Raw genomic sequence first — 16,505 nt, 5'->3', positions numbered from 1 at the left:
GAAACATCCAAGTACGAGACAGACAACACAGGGTAGTGTCTCCTCCCTGTGTCCCTTCCACTCCCAGCAGCCCGTTCCTCCAGACCACCTGGTGGATGCCTCACCTGTCACACTTTTCAATGTGGTATTACCAGAGGCTGTGGGACAGCAAAACGGTGCCATAAAAAGAGTACTGATTTCAGAGTCAGACCACTCACTACTGTGCCTATAACCTTCCAAGCACAGTATTCAACCTCTCAGAACCTGCTTCCTCACCTGTAAATGGAGCCAGTATTCCCTTGCTCAGCTACTATAAGGAGTGAGAAAGTGTACGTGAACTTCCTAGCATATGCTGATACTTAAAGGGTAACTATCATCAACTTCATCCAATTTACTGCCGGGACACTATACTCTCTTAATTAGGGTTTAATAAATGCATTTAACTGTAGAAATAACTTTAATTGATATTAAAGATGATGGATATTACGTGACCACTATGATAATGTCAATTATAACAACAGTTAACATTTGAGCCCTTACTAGTAACACCCTAAGTACTTTATATATATCAGTAGCTGCTTTATTCTTAAGCCAAATATAGTGTTTCATCAATTCTAAGAAGCATATTTTGTTCACGTTTTAAGATCCCTGATAATTGGAATGATTCTTCATGGTAGGCAGAAAGCTCCAAGGATGTCTGTGTCTTAATCCCTGCAACATGTGAATATATTACATTACATGGCAAAAGGGACTTTGCATTATGCAATTAAGGTTACTGACCTTAATATATGGAGAGTACCCTATAGGTGGGCCCGATCTAATCAAAGGAACCCTTAAAAACAGAATTTTCTCTGGCTGGAGGCAAAGAGATGCAGCAAAAACAAAAACAAAACAAACATCTGAGAGATCCCAAGCATGAGAAGGATTTGTCATAATGTTGCTAGCTCTGATATAGGCTCAAGGGCAAGGACCAGAGGGAGATCTCTAGGAGTTGAGGATGCCTCCCAGCTAAGAGGCAGCAAAGAGCCGGAGGCCCTCATCCTGTAATTGCAGGGAATTGGAGTCTACCCACAACCTAAATGAGCCTAGAAATGAATTCTTCCCAAAGCCTCCCAATAAGAGGCCAACACCTTGATTGTGGCCTTGTAAAACCCAGAGGAGAGAAATCAGCCAAGCCCACCCTCACTTTCAACGTACAGAACTGTGAGATAATTCATATTTGTTGTGTTAGGCTGCTAAATTTGTGGTAATTTGTTATAGCGGCCATAGAAAAACTAACACACTCTTACAGCTGATGCGCATTATAATTTAATCAGCAGCTTTTTTTTTCTTAGTGGCACATAGAATAATGGCACATAGAATACTGGCACATCTAATCAATGACATCTCAAATTTGTTGAAATATGGTGTTATTATCTCTGTTTTGCAAATGGGAAAACAGGATCTGAGAAGTCAGGTGATTTGCCCAGGAGACTGAAACTGCAAACTCAAGCTCTAAACGAGGGGTGTCCAATCTTTTGGCTTCCCTGGGCCACACTGGAAGGAGAACTGTCTTGGGCCACAAATAAAATACACTAACGATAGCTGATGAGCTGAAAAAAACAATCCCCAAAAAATCTCATAATGTTTTAAGCAAGTTTATGAATTTGTATTGGGCTGCATTCAAAGTCATCCTGGGCCGCATGCGCCCCGCATTATGAGATTATTTTGCGATTTGTTTGTAGGCTCATAAGCTATCGTTGGTATTAGTGTATTTTATGTGTGGCCCAAGACAGTTCTTCCACTGTGGCCCAGGGAAGTCAAAAGATTGGACACTCCGGGGCTAGGGTATCTTGTCAAAAGGCCAAGGAATGGCTGACATGACCTCCTTCAGGCCCATGTCTGATACAGGACCACAAAGACCCAGCTAGCTCTAGAAGCAGTCAACCCCTTTTGATCAGGCACCCAAAGGTGCTAGGTACCCTTCTAGGTACTGGACCAAGATCCTGTCCTTATGAAGCTGACACTATAGTGAGGTAGGTTAATATAACAATTGACTGAGATAAGTGCTAGAAGGAAAACAAAACATCCAGAGAGCTTTAAACCAACCCTCATAAAAGTCAGAATGTACATATTCAGGAGCTGAAAAGAAACAGAGCACTGGGCCTGGAAGATAAAATTTTTTCTTTGGGATTTTTCATGGGCCACTCATTGCTAGCGTGGGAACTCCCAGAGACAGAGTTTTTTGTTGTGAGTTTTAAAATTTTTTTTGTTTTTTTGCTTTTTTTGTTTTTTGATGGAGATATAGGCTAACTTTATACTCAAATTCATAAGACTGCCTCTTGTGAATTTCCAAAAACAGAGCCACAGCCATCTTCCCATCAAATCATAATTTCCCTCTCTTTCAACAGCATTCAGTTTTTAAAAGATGAAAATTAATTTTATATTAAAATAGCATCCCAAGAACTGACTGAAAGAGCACTTCAAAAAGAAAGATGATTCTATGCAACTCCAATCCCACATCCTTTGTAGAATCCTGAGCTCTGGCTTGACTTCTTACATTGTGCTTTTACTTTCATCTTCTCTTTCACCCTGGAAATAGAGTAGACAGAGCTCTGATGGTGAAATTAAAGGAAAAACAGGAGCCCAATTCACAGAGTAAACAACAACAACAACAAAATACGGCATGTATAACCTTCTTTCAGGAGACACAGTGTAAATGGAAAATTCTAGGCTTCTTAAAAGGAAGTTTTTAAGTTTTGCAGGAAATGCTATTGAAATGTATATATTCTCAATCTCTCTCTTTTGTCTTTGTTTGAGAGGGAGAAATTCCAGGCTAGAAGATCATCTTCATCATGTTTTTTGGAGAAGCCCCAGTTTAGTAATACCATTAGCTGAAAACTATTTTTAATTCAGACATTAGCAACTGGCATAAAACCCTACTTTCCACTTCTCTTGATTTTGCACTGACAATTTGGCAGCCCACTCTACCCTTAAGCCCAAAAGAGCCATCACATTTATAAGTCTGTATTTAGGAGATTCTGACAGAGATGTATGCAAGAGGAAAGGTCAACAAATGCCCACAGGAGGATCAACATTCTAGAAAAGATGTAAGAATGGCCCCAAACCGCCATCTCACTCATAATCAAAAATATTTCAATGGCTCTAAATTACTGTTGTGCAGAAACCAGATTAGCAAAAATAAGAGCTGACACTTTTACGGCCGGTGGCCGTATGGAACCAGGACATCCAATACATTCCTGATGGGAGGGCAAAATGGTTCACTCTTTCCAGAGGGGTACTACAGAGCACTGTGATTCAGCAGTCCCACTTCTGGGAATCAATCCTTAGGTACACCTTCACAAAGCAAAATGATTTATTACATCTTCATTCATCACAGCACTATTTGTAATAGCAAAAGACTGGGAAACAGCCCAAAGGTCCAGCAGTAGGGATTGGTCAAATAAACCATGGTACATCCACATAATGGAAAACTTGTTATTCTGTGTGTGTGTGAGAGAGAGATACTTGCAGAGACAGATGTCTAAAACATACCACTAATTTTAAAAGGTAAGGTAAAGAAGAGTATATATACTATCTTTAATGAGAGAAGGGGGAAGAATTAAAATACCATATATTCTTATTTGCTTGTATTTACAAGTTGCTACTTGCAGAGAATATGGGAAAGGCACGGATGGGGATAAGATGGGAGCAAGGTTTTTGAATTTGAAAACTTTTGATTTTTGTGAATTTGCTATTGAAAGAAATCCTGGGGCTGGGCACAGTGGATCAGGCCTGTAATCCTAGCACTTTGGGAGGCTGAGGCTGGCAAATTGCTTGAGTCTAGGAGTTCGAGACCAGCCTGGGCAACATGGTGAAACCCCATTTCTACAAAAAACACAAAAGTTTGCCAGGCATGGTGGCAGGCATCTATAGACCGAGCTATTCAGGAGGCTGAGGTGGGAGGATCACCTGAGCCAGGGAAGTCGATGCTGCAGTGAGCCATGATTGTGCCATTGCACTCCAGCCAGGGTGACAGAGTGAGATCCTGTCTCAAAAAAAAAAAAAAAAAAAAGAAAGAAAAAAGAAATCTTGTAGGGAATTCTTGTAAGAAATTGTCAAAAATATTTACCTTTGTATATGGTTATAATGTTTCTTGAACATCATATATTATATATTTTCAAAAATATTGAAGTTGTATAAGCAATTTTCCCAGAAGTGTGAAGAAGAGGACAAGACTGGCATGGAAGAGATAAAACTAAGGTGGAGTTCAACAGCTCAGGAGGAGAAGTCGAAGAAACCTGGGTTTAGGCAGGTAGGTTCTCACGTGAAGGTCAGTGAGAGAAATCTCAGTCCAGAGTTCAGGAGGTGAGCACAGTGAGTGTGGAGATGGTAATTTCTGCCCCATGTTATATTACCTGCTGGATGTGGGTGGCTCTGAGCCCCCGGATATTTATTACAGCCAGAAGGAAATCAGAGAACTGTAGGTGAATGGGAGGCAAAGACAGGAACACTAGGATTACCTCCCAGGCAGCCTGCCAGGAGCATTGATTTGCTCTTGGATAAAGCATGCTGCTCATCAAATATTTATGTTAAAAAAGACGGCAAGGCATGTGCTGGAATATTCTGCTTAATTTGACAGAGATATTCCTTGAAAACTTGAGACTCCTGGAATTTTGTGTAATCAAATCATACTATAAACACAACAGGTGAGTTTGCTATTTAAAGTAATTCTGTAAGAAATTCTTAGGAATTGTCATCTTCTGGTCTTTCTGCTTTGGGAATCTGAGTATGTCTGAAGATGGCTGCATTTAACCAGGTTAAATGTGAAAGGCATTCACGTTTCTGCATCTTTTAGTTTTTTTCACAAGGTGTATTGTCTCCAGAAAACAGCAGATGGCCTAGGTCCAAAGTATGAACCAGCACCTTGATCCTCAGGGCCACGGCCTTAGCAGTTAGATTCACTAAACATGGCTGATCCTACAGGCTGTGCAAATGCCTCCCAGAAGAGGAGCCAGGAGGAGGAAGTTGATTCTGGCTACAGGCTCTCTAAAGGATCAACTTAAAAAAGCATGAAAGTAGTACCAGTTGGTACTAAGGGGAACACAGACAAACCCTGAGTTTGTGGTACCTTTGGCAACATGACTCCGCACCTCTTAGCCTAAAATAGAAGCCTTTTTCCAGAAGCAGCAGCTACTCATAGGTAAGTTCCAAAGGCTCCTGCAACCACTGTTACTTGCATCCTGTCCCCAAGGAAAAAGGCCTACGGCTGGTCAATAAATAACATGAATCCCTCTCCACATTCCCAGGAGTTACTACTACTCCATTCCCTGCACCAGGCCAACTACACAACGGGTGCCGGTGACCCTGGCAAGTATTAGGCAATACTGAGCATGCTGGTGTTTAACTAGCAATAAACAACATCAACAGCACCCGAAGTGCTGGTCTTTACCTGCCCCTCAGAAATAATGAATTGAAGAGAAAGAAACTCATCATAGGCAACGTGTACCACTGAATGTTTGTTTCCTAGCATATATAATCAGTATTACTTTTTTACATGTACCTTGCTGACACACACAACAGAAAAGATGGTTTTATTCCTTCATTCCACTGACATTCATGAAGTTTATACATTTCCCAATAAAGCCTGACATGATAAACCAAATGGTTAAGTGACAGACTCTGCCAGCTGACGGCATCTAGAGGACTACTGTGGCTGTAGGGGCTTTGAGAAGCAGAGCTGCTGGTAGCTATATTGTGCCTTTGTGTGTGTTAAAAAAAGGCAATCCCTCCATGTACACCTAGCCTTTTGCAGGCTTGATAGCATCAGAAAGAAGTTCCCTTTTGTCCTAGCAGAGGCAATCCTACTCCAGGATGCATGTGGTTTTTGTTTGTTTAGCAGATGTGAGCCTCCATTTGCCTCCTTGCCCAGGCACTCTTGTGCAGTGAACAACCTGTATAACAGTTCAAGGTATCCCTGTCAAAAAGTCACCATCCATTCCTTCTGCTTCTTGGCCAGATATCCAACCCTCCCATGACAACTTATCTGCACAGCCAATCATGACCTTATATACCCACATGAAGCCCCATGGTCTAATGTGCAGGCCATGGTCTAATAATCCAGAAGGTTTCATTAGTCTAGGCACAGCTCAGGCACCTAGTCTAGGTACAGCTCAGGCACCCAGTCTAAAGGTTACACCTTTCTAATTTGCCTGAGATTCTGGTTAAACTTGGTATGATGATGTTATCTCATTAAGGTTTTCAATAAGCCTCAATAAAGTCCAAGAGGCTTTTAGATTTTGATTCCTCTTTCCATCCTTAGATTTAGCTCATGTTGGGATTTAATGGACTTCAGTTTGAGTCCTCATTTGAGAAAAAACCTCATGTTTTTCCTCTGCAATAATTTATCCCCCCAAAAAAACACAAAATTTGAGGTAACTGCAAGCTTGGAGTCTGAGTCAAAGGGTCCCAGTGGGGAGTTAAGGGTTTAGTGTCCAGTGGTCAAGGACGTCTTGGCTAGTGCCATCTGAAGCTAAATAAAAGCCTGATTATTTCACATCAGTGAAGTTAAGATTCTGCCTCCAATGGGCTCATGTGAGTTTGCACACAGCCATTCTGAATCAAGACAATTCTCTACACGCAATGCAAGTGCAGAGACGGCAACTGATTCAGACTTCACTCCAGTGAGCATGTGTGATCACGCAAACTCAAGTTCAACCAGAGCTTATACTTCTCTCTTCAGTCAACCAAAGGGGATCCTATGTCAATTACATGACCTTGCCTGCAAGGGGAGTGATGGCCTACTGTGTCAGAAAGCACACAGAATACAAAGCCGTCTGACTCTCTGGGCCCAAAGTCACCCACTTATTATACAATCAATGAAACTGAAAATTACAGAAGATTTTAGCAACCAATCTCTTAGAACTTTTAGCTACTAACCCTCCGGCAGAACTGAAAGTATTAAGTCTTAACAGTCTCCGACACTCCAGTTTTGTTTTTTTTTTTCCCTAAGACGGCGTCTTGCTCTGTTGCCCAGGCTGGAGTGCAGCCTGGATGCACGATCTCGGCTCACTGCAAGCTCTGCCTCCCAGGTTCACGCCATTCTCCTGCCTCAGCCTCCGGAGTAGCTGGGACTACAGGGCCCACCACCACGCCCAGCTAATTTTTTGTATTTTTAGTAGAGACGGGGTTTCATCATGTTAGCCAGGATGGTCTCGATCTCCTGACCTCGTGATCCACCCGCCTTGGCCTCCCAAAGTGCTGGGATTACAGGCGTGAGCCACTGCACCTGGCCAACACTCCAGTTTTTATTATACAGTAATTCTCTGAAATGCAGACCCATTAAAAGAAGACAAAAACCCTCCTTGTCACAGGATGGCAACCAGACACTTCACAACTAAGCACTTTTACGATACCCAATAAAGCCTAACATGATAAACCAAACACTTAAGTGACATCAGAAATGATTTTCAAGAGAGATTCCCCAATAAACGGAATAATCTAGCTAGAAGTTATCTTAAGTCAAGTCACCTCCACCATCTGCCCTGGATCCATGCTACCTGTTAACTACTCTCCTGTCATTCCTAAGGGAGGAAAGTGGGGAGGTCAGGAACTGTGGGTATGTGCTGGTTCTAGAACAGGACCTAGCAAGTCAGTTCCTTCATCTGTACTATCCAGGCCCCCTTTGGGAGTCCAGGGATGAAAGAGGTAGACTTCATAGGATCACCAAGGACTGGGCCTTTGTGTGCGCTTCAGGCCTGCTGGGTCTCAGCAGCCATTTGGTAGTGTTAACTGCTATGGCTAAAGAGTGGCAAGTCTGATGGAGAGGCACTGATGATTCTCCTCAGGAAGGTCACCTAAAAGGAGTCTCCTCCTCATGTTTCTCTTGATTCAATTTATAGTTTTTAAGCAAAACTGACTCCATAAAGCCCACTTCACTCTCACCTCTGGCTGGATGCACCTCCATCTCCACGCAGAGGGCATGAGATGTGGAGTTAAGATGCTTCTGGGTCAAATTCTGTCCTTGCAACTTGAGCAAGGTTCAGACCTTTAAGGAACCTCAGCTTCCTCCTCTGGGCTGTTGTGAGAACTGAGCAAGACTGTATATGGGAAGGGTTTAGAAAGGGCTCAGGATATATAATATACACAATTGTGCTGTAATTAGTTTTTATCTATCCAACCTTCCTGTTAAACTAAGTGCACCAATATCTGCCTCATTACTGTCTTCCAGGTGTCTGATATACTGAAGGTGCTGTAAAAACGCAGCTCATCAATGCAGGCCTGGATCTGGGAAGTCACAACTTCTATAAAGTCAAGGTTGGTGGACTAGGTCTATATGCAGATCCTAAAAACCCACTGGTAGACTTTTCAAATATTCTTCATGAAGATCAAACTACAAGCTTCTGAAAGGCCTTCTCTTTTACTGCTAAACAATTCTCACTGCAAAGGTTTTGACATTCAACCAAAGGACATTCAACTGCCCTAAAGTTGGTGCTTTTTCCAAAACAACAACAAAATCCTGCTATTTGTAGTTAACAAGCCAGATTTGTTTTTTAGTAACTATTACGCAAATTTTTTTTAGTATTTGTAGTTAATAAACCAGGTTTGTTTAGTAACTATTACACAAATGAATTATATTTTAGTATATATATAGGCGCATTGTGGAAAATAGGGGAAAAGCAGGATGGGGTTGGGGGAGCACCATAATCCCATCACCAATTCGTCTGTATTTTCTTCTAGCCTTTTCTTATGGTTTAAAAATAATTTTTAAGCTATCTGTAATTGTAATAACACAACGTAACTGTGCATATTGCTTTTCCCCATTTTAAACTGTAACAGACTTCATGTATTACTGATTTTTTAAAGTCTCTAATAAAAAAGAAAATGGAATTGAGATTTGGAAGAATTAACTTGTTCAACAAATTAATATTGCAAACCATTTCACATTTAAAAGACAAAATGATGATTGCCTAATCTTTTACTTTTTAAGTACTATTTGGCAGGACTATTTAAATTACTGAGCTTTTTTTAGATTTGGGGGAAATATTAACATTTTGTATAGCTGTTTTCCTGTTACAAAAATAATGCATGCTCATTATACAACATTTAGAGAAAATTTCAATAATTTAATGTTAACATTTATTGAATGTGGACTATGCACCAGGCACTATTCCAAATGCTATATACATAGATTAGCTTATTTACTCCTCACAACACTTATTGAAACATAGATTAAGTAACTTGCTCACAGTCTACTCACCTAGAAGTATGAGCCAGAAATCATTATGTTATGTTCTAGGAGTGAAAAGAATCAATAATTTACTCAATCAAATGCTTCAATTGTTTCAGAGCATAATATCATAGGCAAGAAACAATTAATAACACTGTACCCTTTATAGTTATTTAAAATTATTATAAACCACATCTCTGTGCCCCAGTGGAGCAATTAGTAAAATGAGAAATCATCTGTAGCATGAGCTAAGCTCCTGGTTCAGCCCAATTCTGTGCACCTGACATGCATTAAGACAAAAACAAGAAGCTTTAAAGGGTTTGTTTTAAAGACGGAGGCTTTTTTTTTTTTTGAGACAGAGTTTTGCTCTTGTTGCCCAGGCTGGAGTGCAATGGCACAATCTCAATTCACCGCAACCTCCGCCTCCTGGGTTCAAGTGATTCTCCTGCCTCAGCCTCCCGAGTAGCTGGGACTTCAGGCATGCGCCATCACGCCTGGTTTATTTTGTATTTTTAGTAGAGATGGGGTTTCTCCATGTTGGTCAGGCTGGTCTCGAACTCCTGACCTCAGGTGATCCGCCCACCTTGGCCTCCCAAAGTGCTGGGATTATAGGCGTGAGCCACAGCGCCTGGCAAGATGAAGGCATTTAAAAAATTTTTTAGATTTTAGGAAATGAGTCAACAATGTGATGAGTAGAGTTAATTCCTGAATTAACTGAACACCCAATCTCACGAAAGTTTACAAATAAAACAACCACTCACAATCAGTCTAACACTTCTTATGGCTTATCTGCTGGCCTTGGACATCAGTACATGCAAAAGTAAATAACCGGATACCCTTGGGTCACATGTTTTCATACTCTGATTAAGAATTACACTTGGTTAAAGATGAATACGTCTGTTCCTGGCTTAATTTCCTACCTAGGGCTAATAAACACAACTATTTGAAATATAAATTCTCTTTAAATGTAAAGGATAATGCAATGTTTCTGACTGTCAAAATTACTATGCAACTGTAACTTTAGCACTAAAAGCATATTAAAACTATTAATCCTTTAATCATAATTATTCATATTGCTGTGGTAGAAACATCACACATACACACACACAAACACACACACACCAGTTACTTTTTGTAGAATTTGAAATTGCTCTATCTAGCATTTCCGCAAGGTTCAAGCTGCCACCCTGCAATTTATCTAGTAGCCTGCTGCTTGAACAAGCTAGATAAATATCTAATAATTTTGACCATGTACTGTGTGTTAAGTCCAGTTTAAGTGTTTTCCAAAGACAAAGTTTTCATATACTTTCTGTAAAGCCCTACAGATAGAGACCATTATTATCCCCATCTTATAAAACAGACTGAAAAAGGTTAAAGAGCTAATATTTTCATCTAAGTCTGTCTGACTCCAAAGCCAACACCCCAAATCACTGTTAAACAAGCTTCTCTTCCAAGTTAGGGCTCAGAAAAATTTACTTGACTTTCACAACTTGCCTTCCTAGGTTAAGCTTAAGCTGACATAAAACTCCAAAACAAAGGAAAACACAATAAATCACATAATTCTAAATTTGAATTTTTTTCCTGCTAGACAGAAGTTTTCAACAATAATTAAAAAAAAAAAAACTAATTTGATATTGGCTAACCACTTCCTCAAGTTTTCTGACCATGAAGCCCTTTGCTCTCACACTTTAATAAACCACTGATATTCTCGAACAAGTGACAACACAAATCCACAAATCTAATTGTTAGAGAGCTTTCAAGTAAGACTGGAGCTTTCTGGACAGGAAATTTTTATAATACTATTTTTTTCAGGCTCTTGTGAAACACAGATTCACATTTTCACATATTTCCACACAAATCTAAGTGCTGTGTGCCCTGTTGGGGGTTCGATATCTAGTAAATTACATGAGTTAAATACAGCAAAAATAGGACTAGATTATTTATAAGGTCTAACGACGCAGTAGACTTTTCAGCATTTTTTGGACTTAAACCAGGGCTTTATGGCGCTGGTTAACTGTTAGAGAAGGCAAAGGGACTGAACATTTTATCTTAAAGTCCTTTTATCACTTAAGACTCTGTAAAATGTTTGATTACTTTAAAAATTGTGTGTGTGAATAACGTTAGTTTACTAGAAAAGGGGCTTGCTAGTACATATAATTTGGTTAAAAAAACAAAAAGAAAACAAAACAGCTCCTTACTTGAATGTGATTGTTTTGGCAATAGTAAAATTCAATCCCGTCGTTCTAGCGCTGCCTGCCTTCCTGGTTCTCCTAGGTGAGGGCCGCCATCCTGCGATAATTTACTTCGAGAGCTGCGAAGCGCTGGCAAGGGTGCAGTCTGGTGACTAGCACTTTTAAAAACAAAGCCAAACTCCGCTTTTAAAACAGAGAAGGAACAGACGCAGACCCTGCCTCTGACGACATCCAAAAGATTCATTATACACAGCCTATTCAGGAGAAGCTACAACCGCCCCAGGAAATATAAACTGTGTCGGCAAAGACAGCAGGGGGGAGAGGAAGTAACTGATGGGAAGGAAGCTAATCATGTGAAGTTTGTCCAACTCCACACGGTCTAATAAATTCCCGTTTGTTTCCGCTGGGAGCAGCCATTAAACGCGCCCTGACACGTGGGCGCAGGAACCTCCCTTCTACCTCTAGTGTTCAGAGATTTCCTTCTCGACCCACTTGTTTGTATACAACCACGCCCGGCAGGATGACCACCAGATGACCGGCCGCAGCAGTGCCTCCACTCAGTCCCAGTTGGGCAAAGTTTCACTCCACTGCGGCGACGTGAACAAGAATCACGGCTTCCTTATCGTGAGTTATGAATGATTTAAGCCAAGTTTACAGGACACACAAAGCGAGGGACAAGTGAGTGACGGGAGGCGCTAAGTGACAGCGTTTTAAAGTTAGCTTTAATTGATATGCCCTAATTAAAATGAAAAACATAAGTCACCCTGCCCCACGGCGTAACTGTCGGGGCAATAATTTAAAAAAAAGTCACGCAAGACTAAGCCTCAACCTCCCCGTTACCACTTACAAATACAGTCTGCAGAAAAGCAGCCTCGGGTCCCCACTCGGGGGTCCCTCGCGGGGTGCGTCATACGGGCTCTCCCCTCTGCGACCCGCTATTTCCCTGCTAGACCCCCCAGCGCCCAGCGGCTTCCAAGGCTGCGCTCCCGCCGGCTGGTCCCGGGAGGTAGAAAGTAGGCAGAGGGGCCTGGCGTCCCTGTCGCCCCCACATGCCAGCCCTCCTCCAACGCCTGGCACCACCACAAGCCATGGCTGGGAACACTGGGGGCCTCCCAACCCGGCGCGGGGCGCACGGCCGCAGGCTGGCGAGGAGGCAAGCGAGCTCAAGGGGAGACCTTTCCTTCCACCCTCAGCCCTAGCCCCAGCCACAGCCGTGGGGGCACCGGCTTCCCGCGACCTCGGGCGGCCGCCCGTCGAGGGCGCGCGCGCCGTTTCTGCCTCTGGGTCTGGGTGTCCCTTGGCCCCTTCCTCCCCCTCCCCCCGGTCTCCGGCGCCCAGCGCCCCGACCAGTCTCCGCCCTCCAGGACACTCTTCCCTCCTTCCTTCCTTCCTCCGCTCCCTCCCTCCATCTCGCTTCCCAGCACCCGGGACTCGGAGGCGGCCCCCGAACTCGCTGGCCGACGCCCCGCGCCGCGCCCCGACCCCGCGGGGACCCGACTCACCACCCGCGCCCGCCGCTTGGTACTCACCCGCCTGCCGGTGCGCTGCCCCGCCGTCGCCGCCGGGACTCGGTCTCTAAGGGCTCCTGGAGACGGCTACGACCTCTCCTCCTCCTCCTCCTGCTCCTCCGGGCGCCGGCTCCGCCTCGCTGGGGTGGGCGGGGCGGCGGCGGCCCCGGGCTCTTTCCTCCGCGCCGGGCCCTGCCTCCCGCCCGGACGCCGTCGCTGTGCTGCCCCGGGCCGCGGAGCCCGCGTTGTGGCCCCGCCGGAGGAGGGGCGAGGCCTGGCCCGGGGAAGCTCGGTGGACGTCTGGCCGTCTTTGGCCATCCCCCTTCCTCTAATTCTCATGGAGGACCTGAAGTTCTAGGACTTGAGGGCCCCCACTCTACGACCCGCCCCCGCGCGGGGCCGCCCTGACTCCTCGCAAGTTTCCTTCGCGTGCGAACGCCTAGCTTGCCCCTGTGCCAGCGGTCCCCATGGCTGTGAGGATGAGCGCTGCCAAACCCCTACACAAAAGTTTGGCTCTGTTCCAGAAACTATGGAGGAAAAACACTCATAGTAACATTTAAAGGGCCCTGGGGCCACGGAGAGACGTTTCCCAGAAAGTGGAGGTATAACTGCGGATTATTGAATTTGTAGTATATCCACCTACCATGAGCTTCCCGTCCATCTGCCCCGACCCCCTAAAATTTGTTTCCGAATGTCCAGTACCTGGCAGAGTTCTGCCTAATGAATTAATCGGATTTGGTTGGTCTTTTCTGGAAGGGTTCAAGGTCGGGTAAATGGAGGAGCCATTTCTGCTTCCACAGATTTTGTACTATTCCTTCGGCCGTTCGACAAACGTTACCAAGCACCCGCTGTGTACCAACTGCGATGCTAAAGGTGATGGGAGAGGTACAAAGATGAATCAGACAGGGGGCTTGCCTTCTTGGAGTCCAGAAAGAGTAAAGAAGCTGGATGTTCAGAAAACCACTCAGCGGACTTCTAGAGTATCCCTAGGTAGCCGCTTTCTTGTTTGACAGGCTGGAGAGAAAAGAGGTGAGGCCAAAGTAGGTCACTTAGAACCAGTGTAGGCAGAGTCCACACTTGAAATGGAGTCTGAAAGCATTGGTGAGGGATGTCTGTGTATTGAGTTTCACCAACTGAGGACAAGTGGGCCCTGAGGAATCTGGGAACTAGGGACTGCAGTCAGGGCATTATAGTCCCTCTTGCTTTCCTTCTGACCCTTAAGCAAGTATCAGGTTTAGTGAAATCATTTGTACATGTAGAAGAGGTGTCACAGGTAGAGTAGGTGTATGAATGCATGCCTTGCCCCAGGAGTGTGGTCTTAGCAAGCTGCGGATGGTGGTGGTTTTTGGGATGCAAGCCACAGACTGCCAGAGGGGTCTTTATTTCCTGTTCTGTGCAGCATTAGGAAATGCTTGACTGATTCACAGGTACTAACAGTTCAAATGATACACCTGAAACAGAACAGCTTGACACCACAGGGACTGAGAGGGTGGCATACTGGATTTTGTATTTTTTGGCCACAGACCACAGAATAGACTCCTCTAAACCATGCTACTAATTTTCCTTCCTGGGACACTTTAATAAGTGCTTTCGTGTACTTACTCTTACTTTTCTTTCATTAGTCTCTTGCAAAAACCTGGAAGCTGGAACACCATGTATTGCCACCAGTAACTTAAGTGGCTTGTTGAAGGTTTTCTAGTTGAGTGCTGTTCAAAGTGTGGTTCATAGAATAGTGACAGTCTGCAAACCGTTACCCATCTACAAAGGGATGAGCATAGAAATTGAAGATGAGCATGCAGAAACTTACAGCAATTTGACAGAGTAATTTTATGTCTGTTAAATCGTTTAAAATGCAGCTTTGTATTTTATGTCTGTTTATTTCATTTTTCTCTTATGTGGAAAGGCATCAGCCTGCAACAGATTGAAAATAAAATATCATAGTTTGAGAAGCACTGATCGAGTTAGTATTAGGTTGGTACAGAAGTTATTACCGCAATTACTTTTGCATCAACCTAATAGCAAGGCAGGAATGATAAGAGCTAATACTTAACCAGCACTTTCTGCATGGCAGATGTTGCTTTAAGTGCTTTACATATATTAAACCTTTTAATCCTCCTAACAACCTAAGGACGTAGTCACAGGAAGGTTAGGTCATACAGAGCAAAACTGGCAGAGCCAGGATTCAAACCTTGGCTGGCTGACCCCATACTTTGTGCTTTTATCCATGCCCTCGATCCAGTGTCCTTTCTACTCTGTTGATGTTTCCCAAACTTAAATGATTCACATTCCATTTTCATACCACTGTAATTCCTATTTTTATTTATATTTTTTATTGACTCACTTTTGTTATTTTGTACATGTATTACCCTGGCAGTAAGTAACTCCAAGCATGTAATCATGGGTTTGAAAAGCAAGCATCAATCTTCTACCCTAGTTTATGTTAAAGTACATGCCTAATTCCAGCAATTGCTGTCAGTGCTTGGCCATACCCCCTCCAGTCCTCTTCCAGTTTCGTGCACACTGGTTCCAGGCGTGCTTTCATTCCCACCTGCCAGCACCTGCATCTTATTCTCAGAGTACCAGCTCCAGCTGCAGGATTTGCTTTGCCTGGGCACAGGGCAGCTGGAAATGCATAGAATTAACGTCCTCCACCTCCGTCCCTAGCCTTTAGCCAGTGTGGAGGAATAAATATTTCAGCTCCTTTGCTCATATTTGTGATGAGTGGGTGGATCTACATTGTCTACAGAGTTCCCTATGCCGTTGGGCCAAATTCCATGAGCCTGTTTGGTTTCTTATTATTATTTTTTTTTTCTCTAGCCTTCTTTTAACTTTTTTTCTTCCTTTTTTTTATGTTCTTGCTATAAAATAGTTAATGAAGTATTTTCTACGCCCTCACCCAGTGGCATTCAAAACAAATAAATCAGTTTCCTATGAAAGAGTGTCAGTGGAGTGGAGTGAAATTTATGCTTTATGAGATAAGGTCTTTGGGATTAAGTCCTGGCTTTGCCATTAAAAAGCTGTGTAAATTTGACAGTCACTTAACTTTGCTGGGTCTCTGCTTGTCTTTAAAATAAAGGGATTGTAAGAGAATGGCTCTAAAGTCCCAATTCTATGGAAATTAAATTTTAGTTTTAAAAAGTGGCTTTCTTGGCCATTTAATCCCTCACGAGACAAGCAAGAGAAGTGGTTTTATAATTCAGGACAGTTGTTTTTTTTAATGAATTGCAATTCATATGTCAATCTACTGTGAATTTCTATTTAATATTCAATAACAACACCGTAGCTAAAGAATGAGTCAGAAAGAGATGGTGAAGAAATTAAAAAGTGAGGCAAATCAGTCTCTCGGTGATTAGGTCTCCACAGACTTCAGAACAATTTTTTATTTTATTTTTTTAGAGATGGAGATCTCACTTCAGAACAGCATTTTTGGGATATCAGCTTTGCTCCATGTGGACTTTATTGGTCCTGTTGCGCATGGCTTCACTCTTTGTCTGGACCTGCCCTGGAAGGCAGGGAGCGCTGCCCCCCTTCTGAGTAGGTCACCTGGGAATAAGTGTCTTCCGAACTGGTTTTTCTGCTCAGTCAGAGGCTGCCATATTTCCATGTAGAAGTTAGGTC

At 43.2% G+C, this 16,505-nt stretch overlaps 1 protein-coding gene across 5 annotated transcripts in view; it reads right to left on the bottom strand.

The window, feature by feature from the left end:
- The window catches only part of GNG12 (G protein subunit gamma 12), a 130,946-nt gene extending 117,915 nt beyond the window's left edge, over window positions 1–13,031 (bottom strand). For 2 of the 5 annotated variants that reach the window (XM_054525258.2, XM_009249116.4), the window contains exon 1: window positions 11,386–11,521. The gene's annotated coding sequence lies outside the window, so the exon portion shown is untranslated. 5 annotated transcript variants of the gene reach the window in all.
- Between the last annotated feature and the right edge of the window lie 3,474 nt (window positions 13,032–16,505).

The sequence above is a fragment of the Pongo abelii genome, chromosome 1 (assembly GCF_028885655.2).
Source record: "Pongo abelii isolate AG06213 chromosome 1, NHGRI_mPonAbe1-v2.0_pri, whole genome shotgun sequence".
NCBI lineage: Eukaryota > Metazoa > Chordata > Mammalia > Primates > Hominidae > Pongo > Pongo abelii.
Note: the sequence above shows the minus strand (reverse complement) of the source record. Positions and strands in the feature narration are given on the sequence as shown.